The sequence below is a fragment of the Anomaloglossus baeobatrachus genome, chromosome 3 (genome assembly GCF_048569485.1).
Source record: "Anomaloglossus baeobatrachus isolate aAnoBae1 chromosome 3, aAnoBae1.hap1, whole genome shotgun sequence".
Lineage (NCBI taxonomy): Eukaryota > Metazoa > Chordata > Amphibia > Anura > Aromobatidae > Anomaloglossus > Anomaloglossus baeobatrachus.
In genome coordinates, this window is record NC_134355.1 from 331849785 (window position 1) to 331865118 (window position 15334).

Here is a 15334-nt window from a genome sequence, read left to right on the forward strand (position 1 = left end):
AGCGATACTTGATCGAGTAGCGAGCATACCCGAGAACTCTGATGCTCAATCAACTATCGAGCATTGGTGTGCATGCGGGCTCATCACTACTATTATGGTGTTAATACATTAAGTTTGAATATAAATTATCAATGGCTAAAAAGTAAAATCGAGAAGTATGCAGTTATTAAACAGAGTATAAGATATTATGACTGTATCTACATATATTGAAAAAAGAGTGAGAGTGAATATGGGAAGGTAAGTAATGGTAAAGTGAGAAAGAAAAAGATGTGAAAATGATATTCAGCTCCAAAGGTTTCTATAATCACACCAAATATAGTACAATAAATGAATATCTAGGAAACACACATAGGAATTCAAAAGATAAATCAAAAGGTTGAATAATATAATATTCTCAAAAGGATTGAAAAAAATACTGTAAAAGTGATAAAAAATGTAAAAAGAAATAAAATATATATATATATATATATATATATATATATATATCTATAAAAATAATTTGAATCATACTCCATTCCCACCTATCAAAAATAAACAAATGTAAAAAATATATGTATCAGGTATCGCTGCAGCCGTAACAGTCGATTCTCTAAAAATATACTGTAGTTAATTAACCTATATGCTTAACAGCATAAACAGAAAAAAATGGAAATTAAATATTTATGGGGGGTTTTGCCACTACACTTCCCACCAAAAAATACGATAAGAAACAATAAAAAAAGTTATATCTACCCTTAAAATGGTATCAATAAAACCATTAGCTCGCCACAAAAAAAATCAGCTCTTACACAGATTGGTAACTGACGGCAGCAACAACAATTTTTTTTTAACAAGCGTTGTAGGGTAATTTTTTTTTACCACCTGAATAAAAAAAAATCTATTAAATGGAATTACTGTAATCAACTAACTTGGAGAATCATGTTTCCAGGTAATTTTTACCACATAAAGAATGCCGTAAAACAAAACACAAAACTATTTTTTTGCCATTTCTTTTTAATTACACTTTCCAGGACGTCCTTACATGACAGCACAACAGGAGGTTGCTCCCCTATCCTCTGTAGGAACAGGAAGCACGCAAGAGGTTAAAACCCCTCCCGTCCCCAACCTACTCAGTGTTTTTCCTGTCCCTACACAGGACAGGGGCATGCAAAAGTGCACGTGCTAGCGAGCGCGTCTTACCGGATCCAGAGAGAGGGGGGCACAGGCCTCTTGTTCCCCGTTCAAGCGGATCCCCTGCGGCTGAAACCGATAAGCTGGTCCCTCAGCCGCGCTGGTAGAGCGGGAGCTCCCAGCTCAGACCGCATCTCCCAACACGGGAGCGCTGGGTCCCCTGCTGCAGCGTGCGGTAAGTTCTGGGATGCACTTGCGTTCTGCACGTCACTTCCGGGCGCGTCACTCCACGTGGAAGCGGGAGATTTGAACATAGCAGCAGGGTCGGACCAGGGACGCCAAGGATATGGTACAGTATAAAGGGGGGGATCCGGGAACGCTGTGAATATGTGCTTTTTCCTCACTGTCATGGCTGATGTTACCCTGCCTGATGCCCCCCCGGGTTCTCCCCTGGTCCATGTAAGGCGGTTTTTGATTTACTCGCCCAGTAACCAGTTTTAGGGTGTCCACTAGCCTTATTTTGCATTACTTGTATTTTAGGGCAGGGACTCCTCACCGGTGCCAGCTCCAAAAAGGCCGGCTGGCCTGAAGGTCGCTTCTAAGTCAAAACACTACCTTGTCTGTCATGTGAAGTTGGCAGTTTCCTATGTTAAGGACCTATGTGCTGCCTGTATTGCTACCATCATGAATGATGAACAGTCCTCCCTCCTAGCACATATGAGAAGCATGATTCGGGAGGAGGTGCAGGCGTCCATGGTCTCCCTGACCTCATGCTCTTCCGCCTCCCAGGGGACCCATAAAAGACCCCGTCGGGAATTTGACTTGTCCTCCAACGAGGAGGGCTCTTGCTCCGTATCATCCTCGGAGGACGGCCATAGCCATTCTTCATCCCCAGCAGGGGAACGAAAGCGTTATATCTTCAATTCCGGAGATTCAGATGCGCTGCTTAAAATGGTCAGGTACACCATGCAGATGGATGAACTTGAGGACATTGCATCAGTGCAGGATAAAATGTTTGCAGGACTGTGCTCCCGCCACTCTAGGGTTTTCCCGGTCAATTCCCAGTTAAAAGAAATGATCCTAGAGGAGTGGGAAAACCCTGAGCGTAGTCTCTTCATACTTCGAGACTTTAAGTCTCGTCTTCCTTTCAATCCGAAGGACGTGACTTTGTGGGACACTGTGCCCACAATTGATGTACCGATTGTAAAAATTGCTAAAAAGACCTCGATTCCTTTCGAGGATTCTTCAGGTCTGAAGGACGCCATGGACCGCAAGGCCGACGCTTTGCTGAAAAAGACCTGGGAATCGTCGGCCGCGCTCATTAAGACCAATATTGCTGCCACCTCGGTCGCCAGATCTATGGGCTTCTGGCTCAATAATTTGGAGGACCATCTTAGGCAGGGTACTCCCACTGAGAGTCTCCTGGAGGCTTTACCGCTGTTGAAAATTGCAACTGCCTTCTTGGCTGATGCCTCGGCCGAATCGGTTCGGTTCGCAGCCAAGAACAGCGTTCTATCTAATACAGCCAGGAGATCTATCTGGCTACGGTCCTGGTCCGGTGACCTTGCGTCTAAGCAGAAGGTGTGTACCATTCCCTTCTCAGGATTGCGGGTATTTGGGCCAGCATTGGATGAGATACTGGAGAAAGCCTCTGACAAAAAGAAGGGGTTCCCTGAGGAAAGACGCAGGTTTTTGCCCCATAATAAACCGTCCTCTTCCCGTAGGCAGTCTTTTCGAGGCAGAAAGGGTTTTTCTTCCTGGTCCAATAGAGGTCCCAGAGTTTCCAAACCCACGCCGGATTACCTGCCAAACTCAAAACAGTCCTGACGGTTTTCCAGTGGGGGGCCGGCTATCCCATTTTCTAGAGGGCTGGAGGCGAGTCACCACCAATCCATGGGTTCTGTCACTAATTGCTCAGGGGCACAGGATAGAATTTTCGCATCCCCCCCAGTCGATTCGTCATTACATGAGGTTCCCCTTCCTCCATGGCTCGTCTTTGGACAGATGTCACGGACCTTTTACAAAAAGGTGCGGTTTTCCTTGTCCCACAGACCGAGAAACTTCGGGGTCATTTTTCCCGTCTGTTCTCCGTCAAAAAGCCTTCTGGACTGCACCGTACAATAATCAACCTAAAACTTCTGAACCAGTGGGTTATCTACAAAAGATTTCAGATGGAATCCATCCGTTCGGCGGTTCCCCTGAGATCCCCGGGATCCTTAATGTGCACCATAGACTTGCGGGATACTTACTACCACCTTCCCATTCATCCCGCAAGTCAATGTTTCCTACGGTTTGCTCTTCAGAAAAGCAGGGAGGTGTTCCATTTCCAGTTCTGTTGCCTCCCTTTCGGCCTCTCCTCCGCCCCACGCATCTTTTCAAAGGTTATGGTGGAGATGGTGGCTTACCTTCGGCTCAAACACATACATCTGATTCCGTATCTGGACGATTTTCTCCTGGTGTCAGACTCCATTCCGGCTATGGAATTTCATCTTCAGCTAGTCACACAAACCCTGGCGGATTTAGGCTGGATGATCAATCTCGAAAAATCAGAATTACGGCCGCACCCGCGGCGGATATTTCTGGGAACTGTTTTGGACTCTACTAGTCAGTGTTCATTTCTTCCGGCAGAAAGCGTGTCCTCAATCAGTCAAGAGATTGGAAGATTCGCCACACAGCCCAGGACATCAGTAAGACGGGCCATGCGGATTCTAGGTCTTATGACTTCTTGCCTTCACTGCGTGCAGTGGAGTCAGTACCATTCCAGGGCGCTGCAAAGAAACATCCTGACAGTCTCTGGCAGTCACCACAAGAATTTGGAACTGCGTTTTTCTCTGACGGACGTGGCCCGAGAGTCTCTGCACTGGTGGTGCGACACGAGCAATCTCCTGCGAGGAGTCCATTGGGGCGCGTCTCCATGCGTACTGATTACCACAGACGCCAGTCTTTCGGGTTGGGGTGCCAAGGTGGACCAGTCTTACCTTCAGGGACCATGGCCCCATCACGTGACGTTACGGTCCTCGAATTTCAGGGAACTGCTTGCAATCCTAGAGGCTCTCCTGCGGTGTCGGCGTTGGATCATGAACAAACATGTGCGGATCCTTTCCGACAACACGACAGCAGTATCCTTTATTCGCCATCAGGGAGGTGCACGACACCCACCTCTACAGCAGCTGGCAGACGAGATATTTCAGCTCTTGGAGACGACGGTCCTTTTGGTGTCTGCAGTTTACTTGAGGGGAGTAGAAAACACAGAAGCGGACTATCTCAGCCATCACCAGGTTCATCCTTCAGAATGGTGTCTCCACCCAGTGGTTTTTCAGAGTCTCGTCCGGAGATGAGGACAGCCACAGATGGATCTGTTTGCTACCTGGCGAAATTCACAGCTGCCTCACTTCTTCTCCCTCAATCCAGCGGACCGGCCGTTGGCAGTGGACGCTCTCTCCCAATCCTGGGGGGACGTTCTGCATTACGCTTTCCCTCCGATTCCCCTCATCCCCAGGGTCTTATGGAAGATTCAAGTGGATCAGGCTCGCGTGATTATGGTGGTTCCCTTCTTGCCAAAACGGAGTTGGTTCTCTCTTCTGCAGATTCTGGCCCAGGATGCCCCGTTCATTCTCCCTCTCCGGAGGGATCTCCTCTCCCAAGGGCCTCTACTCCATCAGAACCTTCAACAGCTTCAGTTGTCAGCATGGATCCTGAATGGCAAGTCTTGCAATCCTGGGGTCTTTCAGATCCGGTCATAGCCACTATGCTGAGCAGCAGGAAACCAGTCACGAATTCCATATATCGGAAAGTTTGGAAGACGTTTTGTGCCCATCAGGATACCAGTCTCTTGCCCACAGGCACCGTCAGTATTGCCAGAGTGCTGGATTTTCTCCAAACAGGTTTCAGTAAAGGCCTGAAGCCTAGTACTCTGAAGGTTCAAGTAGCAGCCCTTAGTGTCTACCTGGACATGCGCCTAGCTGTCCATCCCTGGGTCGCCTGTTTTATCAAGGCTACACAGCGTCTTCGGCCTACGATTCGTGTTTCCTCACCTCTGTGGGACCTGAGTCTAGTTCTTCAGTTCCTGTGTTCCCCGCCTTTCTAATCGGGAGATGCGTAATCCATCAAAGACCTCACTTACAAAGCGGTGTTTCTCGTCGCCATTACTACAGCGAAACGAATTGGTGAGATCCAGGCTGTTTCCATATCGGAGCCTTATCTACAGAAACGCAATGACTGCATCATTCTGAACTTGGATCCTGGGTTCTCTCCCAAAGTGGTGTATCCGGCTACCCTCAATCAAGAGATTGTTCTTCCGTCTTTCTGCACCACTCTTGCCACTCCTAGAGAACATGAGCTTAGTTCCTTGGACGTGCGTAGCGTACTATTGGCCTATCTGGAGGCAACTAAGAGCTGGAGATTGGACCATTGTCTATTTGTTCAATTCGGAGGTAAAAACAGAGACAAAAAGGCTTCCAAGGCTACACTGGCCAGATGGGTTAAGTCCTTGATCTTATCGGCCTATTCCGGGGTGGGGCGGGACCCTCCCGGGACCCTCCCTCTGGCTCATTCTACCCGGGCTATGGCTGCCTCTTGGGCTACTATGGCAGGGGCTACCTTAGAGCAGGTCTGTGATGCAGCTACTTGGTCGGGGCCCAGTACCTTCTGTAAACATTACAAGCTAGATTTGTCGGCTGACGAACGTTTAGCCTTTGGTAGGAAGGTACTTCAGGCAGTCGACCCCCCCCTAAGTCAGATTCCTTTGGTACTCTCCTGTGGTGCTGTCATGTAAGGACGTCCTGGAAAATAAGAATTAGACCTACCGGTAATGATGTTTCCAGGAGTCCGTCATGACAGCACTCTTATTCCCTCCCTTTTTTCCGGCTTGTCTGGTGTTACTGTCTTGTATTGCACAGTTTTTGTAACTTTGATTCAAATAAAATGGCGTTGTACCCATCCTGCGGTGGTTCTTGGAAAGTCACTGAGTAGGTTGGGGATGGAAGGGGTTTTAACCTCTTGCTTGCTTCCTGTCCCTACAGAGGATAGGGGAGCAACCTCCTGTGGTGCTGTCATGACGGACTCCTGGAAACATCATTACCGGTAGGTCTAATTCTTATTTTTTTTCTCCCATTTTCCTGTACACAGAATGGTAAAAAAAATTGTGTCATTCAATACTACAACTCGTTCCTCAAAACAATTACTTCAGGAGATATTCAAGGTGTCTGCATAGAATTCAAAGCAAAAACAGAACAAAAATGCATCCCTACCATACTCTTATAAAGACCAAGAGCAATAGTGAGGCATTTTCAGACTACATGCGCATGCTGTGGGTTTTTCTGCGTTTTTTTGGCGCAGTTTTGTTGTCTGCGAGTTCTGACTGTTGATTTCCCACCAAAGTCTATGAGAATTCACTTGCTGTGCATGTTGCAGTTTTTTTGTCTGCAGTGTATTTGTCAAAATGGTCTGACAAAAAAGAAGCAGCATGATCATTCTTCTTGCATTTTTGTCACATTTTGTCACCCATTGGAAGCGTCCCACAACGCTTCCAACACTGCTACATCTGACTATCACAGCAAGTGCCATAGAACATTACTGCCCACTGTGACGTTCGATCAGCAGTGATGTCTCTCATATGAGTCCTCCACCTATGGCTCACTTCAGTCACGGCCCAATTTGTGGTCACAAGTGGAGGACTCCAGCTGTGACCGCAAATCACCAGAGTGACGTCACTGCTTATCATGCAGCTCACTTCAGTTGGAGCTCACGGCGGGGAGTCATGTTCTTTGGCGTTCACTGTGAGCGTCAGATGTAGCAGTGTTGGAAGTGTAGTGGAACCTCAGGTGGATTACGTCAGACCTGCAGGGGTGTTTCTGGGGTTAATAAAGTGGTGAAAGAGGGTTTTTTTGTCTTTTATTCTAAATAAAGGATTTTTGGGGTGTTTGTGTTTATTTACTTTCACTTACAGATTAGTGATGGGGGGTGTCTCAAAGAACCTGCCATCACTAATCTAGGGCTTAGTTGCAGCCGTGGGCTCTTATTAACTCTCTATTGCCCCGATTGCCACTGCACCAGGGCAACGGGAAGAGCCGGGTCCAGCACCAGGATTGGCGCATCTTCTGGGGCGGCTGTGGGCTAGTACTGTTAAGCTGAAAAGTGCCAAATAACCATGGCCCTTCCCACCCTAATATTATCAGCCCCCAGTTGTCTGCTGTACCTTGACTGGTTTTAGAAAAATCGGGGGAACCCCACGTCATTAAAAAAAAAACCAACCAAACAAACAAACAAATAATTAAAAAAAAAAAAAGCATAAGATCCCCTCTATTTTTCATAACCAGCCAAGGTATAGCAGACAGCTGAGAATTGCAGCCTGCAGCTGCTGCTGCTCCTGTGCTGGATATGAAAAATGGGGAGGACCCCATGTCATTTTTTTACCCCACAAAAAATTAAAAAAGCTGGCCAAGTTAGTTATCCTTCTATCGAGCTATTCTGTTTTTTCTAAGTATTCTGTTCTTTCTTATTATCCATTCTATATGTTCTTTCTATCTACTCTATATATTCTATCTATTTATCTATTCTTTCTATTTATCTATCTATTTTAGCTATCTATCAATTATTCTATCCAATCATATTTTGTTTCTCCTTTAAAAAAATGCATTAACAAAAATGTGGCAAAAACACACTATCATTACAAGTGTTTATTTACATTTCCAGGCTCTCTGTGACAAGGTGCAGTTTTGGTTGCAGTTTGGGTGCAGTTCAACTGCAGCGTGCACATATAGCCTTAGTTCACATGATGTAAGGGGAATGGGTCTCATCTAGTTTTCTGGTTGACAGCCTGTAGGTGTCACTGTTGTGATTACTGACAGCGTTCTGTACTTTACCTAGCGAAACACTCCAAAAACTTGCCAAGGATAGCTGATTGGCTAATAAACACATAGAATAATTTACTTACTTTAAATGTAGAATACTAAATTTTTATGTTATAATACATTGAAAAATTATATATCTAACAGGATCCAATAATAAGAACAAATTTTTAATTAAAAAAAATAAAAGTGAACCAAAACTGTAAGTAAAAAACTAAAAACAACAAGAAAAACAATAATTATTTTATGTTATAATATATTGAAAAATTACTATATCCAACAGGATCCAACAATAAGAACAAATTTTAATAAAAATATAAAAGTGAACTAAAACTGTAAGTAAAAAATTAAAAAACAACAATAAAAGATTTTTTTATGTTATAATACATGGAAAAATTACTATATCGAATAAGATCCAACAATAACAACAAATTTTAATAAGAAAAAATAAAAGTGAACCAAAACTGTAAGTAAAAACTGAAAACAAAAAATATCAAAAAAAACAATTCTTTTATGTTATCATACATTGAAAAATTAATATATCTAATAAGATTCAACAACAAGAACAATTTAAAAAACAAAGATAAAAGTGAACCAAAACTGTAAGTAAAATATTAAAAACAAAAACCTAACAATATATTGATTTGTGATGGAAAGTGTATAATAAACAGACCATTAAGATCCCAAAAATTGCAAACTTAAAAAAGTAATCTTTGGGTGAAGAAGAAAAAATATACAGACCTCACACTGATTAAACCAGCAATAGAAAGAGAAATATTAAAGTGGAAAGACAAAGATCATAACCACAATAAAACTGCATACACAAAAAAGATAAGTAAACAGAAAGGGGTCTGCACAAAGAGAGACAAGAATGAGGGTGGATGAAGTGCAGCACCATGTGATGGGGGAGGAAACCTGCACGTCATGGGTATTGCTATCTCATACATAACCCATAAAAGCCCCAACCAGAGGCATTCACCCTTCTGAAAAGAAAGGAACTCAACAGCTGGTGACTACAAATAGAGCAAGAGTAAAATTGTGACAAAACTGAAATCAGGGGGCACAGCAAGAGCAAGAACAGGATGAATCAGCTCATTGTTCTCTGTCTAGGAATGGTCCTCCTGACCCTCCTCATACCCAGCCAGGTGAGGCTTATACATTTATTACATTGCTCTGCACAATCTTACTGTACTTTACTGTAACAAGAGCAGACATACATTACACAGATAATATTATACAAAGTCTTGATCATATTCTATTTGTGCAGAACTTTTATCTTCTAATTTTGATCCAAATTGGCGATTGAGGTGATACTGTAATTAATGTATTCTCATTATAGCTATAGACACTGATTTACCACTTTTAAGCAATCTGACATAAAATAACTACTTACCAATGTAACTCAGATTTTACCATCAGTTCCCATGTATCTAAGAAGTAACAAGACTATGATTATAATTCCCATCTAGTGATCCCAGCCATATGTAACCAGTCTTGTATCACTTCTATAGTAATTTCCGCAGACGTAGTCCATCAGCTTCACAAGTCTTGAGTCGTGTTTTAGAAAACGTATATTTAGAAGCCTCAAGTCCACAATTTTGGCTGCGATCCTTGTACGTGCAATGTTTGTATACCTGATTGTTACACTTTAAACCTTCTTTGTTTGCTTATTGTACTCAATTTGCAGTAACTTATAAGGTCTGTAGAGTTTATAATTGGGCAAACAATAGGTGCATCTGTCTTTTGAAGGGGAAATAGTCTGATATTTCTAAGTTTTCTGAAACATAAACACATACAAATACTAAATATGGTGCCATCATATTGCAGAAGGAGTACCTACTGTTTCTTTTTAGTGTTTTTTTTACTTTGTATCGTAACATTTTTATGTCAACTGCTTACAACTAAAGGAAAGTTTGGTGAAAGTTTCATGTCTCCCTTCATAAAGGGACATGTTTAGCTTACATTTAAGTACTTACAGTACTTTTAAATTTTCCTTCCTAATGCCAAGTGAAATTATTGTTCATTTCAAATGTAAAAAAAAAATGTAGAACCAACCACAAAAGAAAAATGTCTCCAAAACATGTAATTTTATTAGATATGCATTGTATTGTCAGAAAAAAAATGGCATCTATAGCTACGAGCAAAGTCTGGTGAACATACCTCATATTGTAACACATATAGGGCACAGATGGGGCAAATGTGAAAACATCTAGGAAACATTTGCCAAGGAATTGGTTGAGGGCAATAGCGTTTTCACATTACAGATGTTATAGTCTAGATAGAAAATGGAGACATACAACAAATAAAGTGGTCTGAGGAAGCTACTGAAATCCAACTCAAAAGTATCAAGAACTTCACGTGTCAATCCAACCTTAGGCTGACATTGATTTTACAAAGAACCTACAGAACATGACATAGATTCTAAGGGGCCCTTTGCACACTACGACATCGCAAGCCGATGCTGCGATGCCGAGCGCGATAGTCCCCGCCTCCGTCGCAGCTGCGATATCATGGTGATAGCTGCCGTAGCGAACATTATCACTACGGCAGCTTCACACGCACTCACCTGCCCTGCGACGTCGCTATGGCCGGTGAACCGCCTCCTTCCTAAGGGGGCGGGTCGTGCGGCGTCATAGCGACGTCACACGGCAGGCGGCCAATAGAAGCGGAGGGGCGGAGATGAGCGGGACGTAAACATCCCGCCCACCTCCTTCCTTCCGCATAGCCGGCCGGGACGCAGGTAGGAGATGTTCCTCGCTTCTGCGGCTTCACACACAGCGATGTGTGCTACCGCAGGAACGAGGAACAACATCGTAACATCGGTCATTCCCAATTCATGGAAATGACCGACGCTACACTGATGATACGATTACGACGCTTTTGTGCTCGTTAATCGTATAAAAAATGCTTTACACACTACGATGTCGACAGCGACGCCGGAAGTGCGTCACTTTCGATTTGACCCCCACCGACATCGCACCTGCGATGTCGTAGTGTGCAAAGTGCCCCTTAGTTATAAGTCAAGAGTAATATCTGAGTAGGATATTTAATGAGAACCTGACAACTCATTCATGCTTCTGTAAGGACAAGCTGCAAGACTTGGAGACATTATTGCAAACATGTATGTTTTTTTTCTGAGGCACTGGGACATTTCAGAGAAAACATACCCCTTCCCCTGGATCCACTCATCTATATTGACAGGTGTGTGTGTGTGTGTGTGTGTGTGTGTATAAGGAGAGACCTGTCAGTCTAGGTGAGCAAGGTGGGAGGAGCTCATGGGACCTGCCTCTTGGACTGGTCATCCTAATCACATAATTCCTAAGAGGCATTTTAAAACCTACATCTCTGCAAAAACAGAGACCAAGTGACTGGACCAAGACCAAGGTCCTCAGTGACTTTTTTCTGCCCTCTCACCTAGACTGATGAGTATCTCCCTATATACACATAAGAAGAGACTGGTAAGTTTAGGTGAGCAGGGCATGGCAAAGACAGGATTTGGTAGGTGTTCTCTGAAACACTGTGTGAAGCATAAACCTCTGCAATAATGAATTAGTTATGTGTAGCTCACTGCTCGTAGTTCGGGAAACATGAATCAGCTGACAGGTCCCCTATAATGTTGGACTGAACTTATTAGTATAGTTCTGTATTATCCTAAAAAAGCCACATTCAAATATATTAATCTTTGCATGGCATCTGCAGCCACGAGCAGATAGGCAGCCGTAAACTCTGATGGGAGAAACAGTGTAAGATAAAGAACTGCTCCTATGTAGTAGATTGTTTAACCTCTCTGATATCTTGAACTATTTCTTATTCTTGTATTTTGGCTTACCCTGTATGCATTTGACTGATATACTGATAGGTTTCAATTTATAACTTATTCTGATTTATATCTGAATATTTTAGGTCCACAGTCAGATTACTCCTAAGTTCAATGATACCAGTACGACCTTGGCGGGGCATAATGCATCATCCACTTCAAATACAAGTGGAACATCACCCGTCACAACCTCCACGAACACTACCACCCGTGGGCATGCAGAATCCTTGTACTCATCCTCTGCTCTCATCCTCATCTTGGCTTCCATCTTGGGGTTACATGTTTGCTGTTAAAAGACTGTGACATATTTGCAACTATAACAATCTCTGATGCCTCTGTTCCCTTGTATTCTCCTTATCAAGCACACCGTGGAATGTCAAAAGTAACAATAACCAAGACCAACGTATGCCCCATCTGAGAGGCTCGTCTTCACTTACTCAGGCTTCTCCTAAATGGACATTGTACTGACACAGGGAATTCGAAATCTCGAGTGTCTTCCCACAAAGAGTCTCCAAACTCTTCCATATTTAATTAGTTCACAAAGACCTCCAACAAGACATGTAATGGTGGCTGGAAATCAGGTTTAAAATCTCCAAAACTTAAAGGACTTGCCAGCTGCATTGTTCATATTTCTGAAAAGTAGCATATATATGAGTTATAGATTCTAGAACGCTACATTCCTAGTCATTTTCCTGAATAAATAATATGGTGAATGCTGCTTTATGCTTTTTTTTATATTCCACCTGCTTGTGTGTGTGTCAATGACCGCTACATTCTCTGTACCTCTATCAAGCAGTGTAGAAACTTTCCCTGAGCTCCCTTACATGAAAGGAATTCATTGTACTAGTGTCATGGACAAAAACTGCATTGTCCATTGGACTCATCATCCCGTCAGTCTGGAGTCATAGTATTTCATTGCCAGCTAGTCTTTCCACAAGGATCTTTGATATCTTTCTCTTTTATATTGACTATAAATTTAATTTCAAGGAGAAAGAATCCTTCTGCATCTATTGTTTACTAATATAAGGATAAATTTAATTTCAAGGAGAAAGAATCCTTCTGCATCTATTGTTTACTAATATAAGGATTTAACAATGCAATACTCAGTTTCACACATCCATGTGCCGGCCTCAATCCTGAACTTAGCAGTTTGGGTCAGGGGACTAGTCGCTAGACCATGCATAGCGGTGTAAGAAGAGTCCATCAAACACTGATGTATGAAACTGGCCAGAGTAAAGGAAATCTCCTCTGTTTGCAATGCAATGATATGACTGAGCCATTTTTCAATATTTGTACCCCCAGTATTTTGCATGTATTTTTTTCAAACGATTATTCTCATTGAAACAGATATAAAAAAATCAATAACAATTGTGTTATTCTCTTATAGTAGAATAAATCAGTGCTAGATAACTATACTAATGGGGTTGTCCACAGATTGAGAGCTGAGATGCTGTACCTGAGATTGGCCACTGCAGTTTTCAGAGCTGGGGAGTTCTGTATATTGGTTATTTTAGATTGTGGGACCTGTTTGTAGCTGATTGTTGGGGGTGCTGGGTGTCAGACACTGTCCAATCCGATGCTGATGATCTAGGCTAATGATCAGTGTCATCAATGTTAAAGTCTTGGAGAACCTCTTTAGATTATCTATGCAAGGGATTCCTATTAGTGATGAGTGAGCAATACCATACTCGGGTGCTCGGTTCTCGTAACAAGTAGTGATGAATGAGCACTACCATGCTCGGGTGCTCGGTACTCGTAACAAGTAGTGATGAGTGAGCACTACCATACTCGGGTGCTCTGTACATGTAACAAGGAGTGATGAGTGAGCACTACCATGCTCGGGTGCTCGGTACTCGTAAGGAGCAGCTGGATGAGCGCGACTCTAGTACCTGAGTATAACGGAAGCCAAAGAGGAACTCTAGCATTTTTCCAAAAGATTTCACAGAAAAATGCTCAAGTTCCCCATTGACTTCCATTATACTTGGGTGCTTGAGTCGCTTCCATCCGAGCAGCAACTGCTCGTTACGAGTACCGAGCACCCGAGCATGGTAGTGCTCACTCATCACTAATTTAATTCCATTGAGTTGACCTTCTTGGTCCTTAGTGCTCTTAAGGCTATCTTTTCATTTTCATAAAATTGTAATTACAATTCCTACAATCAAACAGGGTCTTGTGAATTTTCACCAACTTTGAACTTTCTTGTCATTCTTTTTTCAGGTGTACCATATAGTAAATTGCTTTTGAAGTTAGATCACCTATCAGCTTTTTTTTTTTGCAGAGAGAACTACATATGAGAAACAACTTTCTTAAAAATATTACTTAACATTTAATGTCTCCTACATAAAATAGTATTTCTTAGACGTCTTAAACATAACTGCATCAGTTTTCTTGACAGTTACTGCAATATTAAATTTTTAAAGGGGCTCTCCAGGCAAAACATCGCCTTGTGAAGGGTCAGAGGGAACGGTACATCCTCTGTATTCTTTGACTCTCTGTGACATGCAGCATCCTTCTAGCCTTGCACTAGGCATGCCATAGCGTATCAGTTTTTCTCAGAGGGTTCCTTAATGATTTCTTTTGTTCTCACCCATGTTTTTAATTATATAGTTACGAGAGTAATGAAAAATGCCTAGCTAGCGGTAAGCCATTTATTTACGTGCATTATGGAAGTTTTAATTTTGTATTGTTATATGTAGGGGTAATTGTTTTCTGTATGTCATTCACCTGTAGTCATTGACTGTGCTGTGATACGACTTCTAGTTGTTGAATATGACCAGTACAATGTCATGTTATACTTGTTACCCAGAATACCAATTAAACACACTGGTTGAATGCCATTCTTTATAATAGCATAAATATAGGAATATATATTTTGGGAATCAATCAATTGACAGAAAACTCTCTGGGTTCGATGTTCTGTTGAATTAACTGTGTTACTATATGTGCCAGGATATATATCGACCTCTACAATAGTGAATTATCATTTTGTAAGTTTAATTTAATGAAATTAAATAAAAATGAAAAAAGAAATTTGGTTATCATTTAATGACTCCACAGAGTTTTCACTATACAGCGCTTGGTAACATCTTCTAAGCATCTTTGTCCGTGTCGTACAGAGTCAGATTTACCTATAGACACAGCAGGCTTGGCGATGGATGACTGCTGATGTCAACATTTGCATCTGAACTCATCGAACAGATTGTATTAATGCTGTATGTAAATGTTAGGTAATCATGTGTTAGAATGAGGCACTAGTACTGTTGTGGGGATTACAGGAGCACAACCAGGGAGTGGTGTTTAGCTGCATTGAAGGAGTTTTGAGTATTTTCCTTTTTGTTTCTGTTTTCCCCTTGTCTGTCTTCTTTTTCTTGTGTTGTATTATTGTAGTAATGAGACTAGTACTCTCACTGGCCTTCTCACTAGCCAAGGTGAATTCAGGGCCAGCAAAGTCCTAGGCACATGAGGGAGTGCAGGGATCAGCCTCAGGTTAGTGGCAGGATGTTATCCTGCTCCCCTCTCCTTAGTGAAATGTCTCACCATTGTCTCGTGTTCCCTCTGT

The 15334-nt window shown here is 42.5% G+C and overlaps 1 long non-coding RNA gene across 1 annotated transcript; it reads left to right on the top strand.

Moving 5' to 3' along the window:
* Nucleotides 1-8937: 8937 nt before the first annotated feature.
* Nucleotides 8938-14805, top strand: LOC142295262 (uncharacterized). The gene is made up of 2 exons (XR_012751398.1): nucleotides 8938-9103; nucleotides 11862-14805. It is a non-coding gene; the product is annotated as an uncharacterized LOC142295262 (long non-coding RNA).
* Nucleotides 14806-15334: the final 529 nt, after the last annotated feature.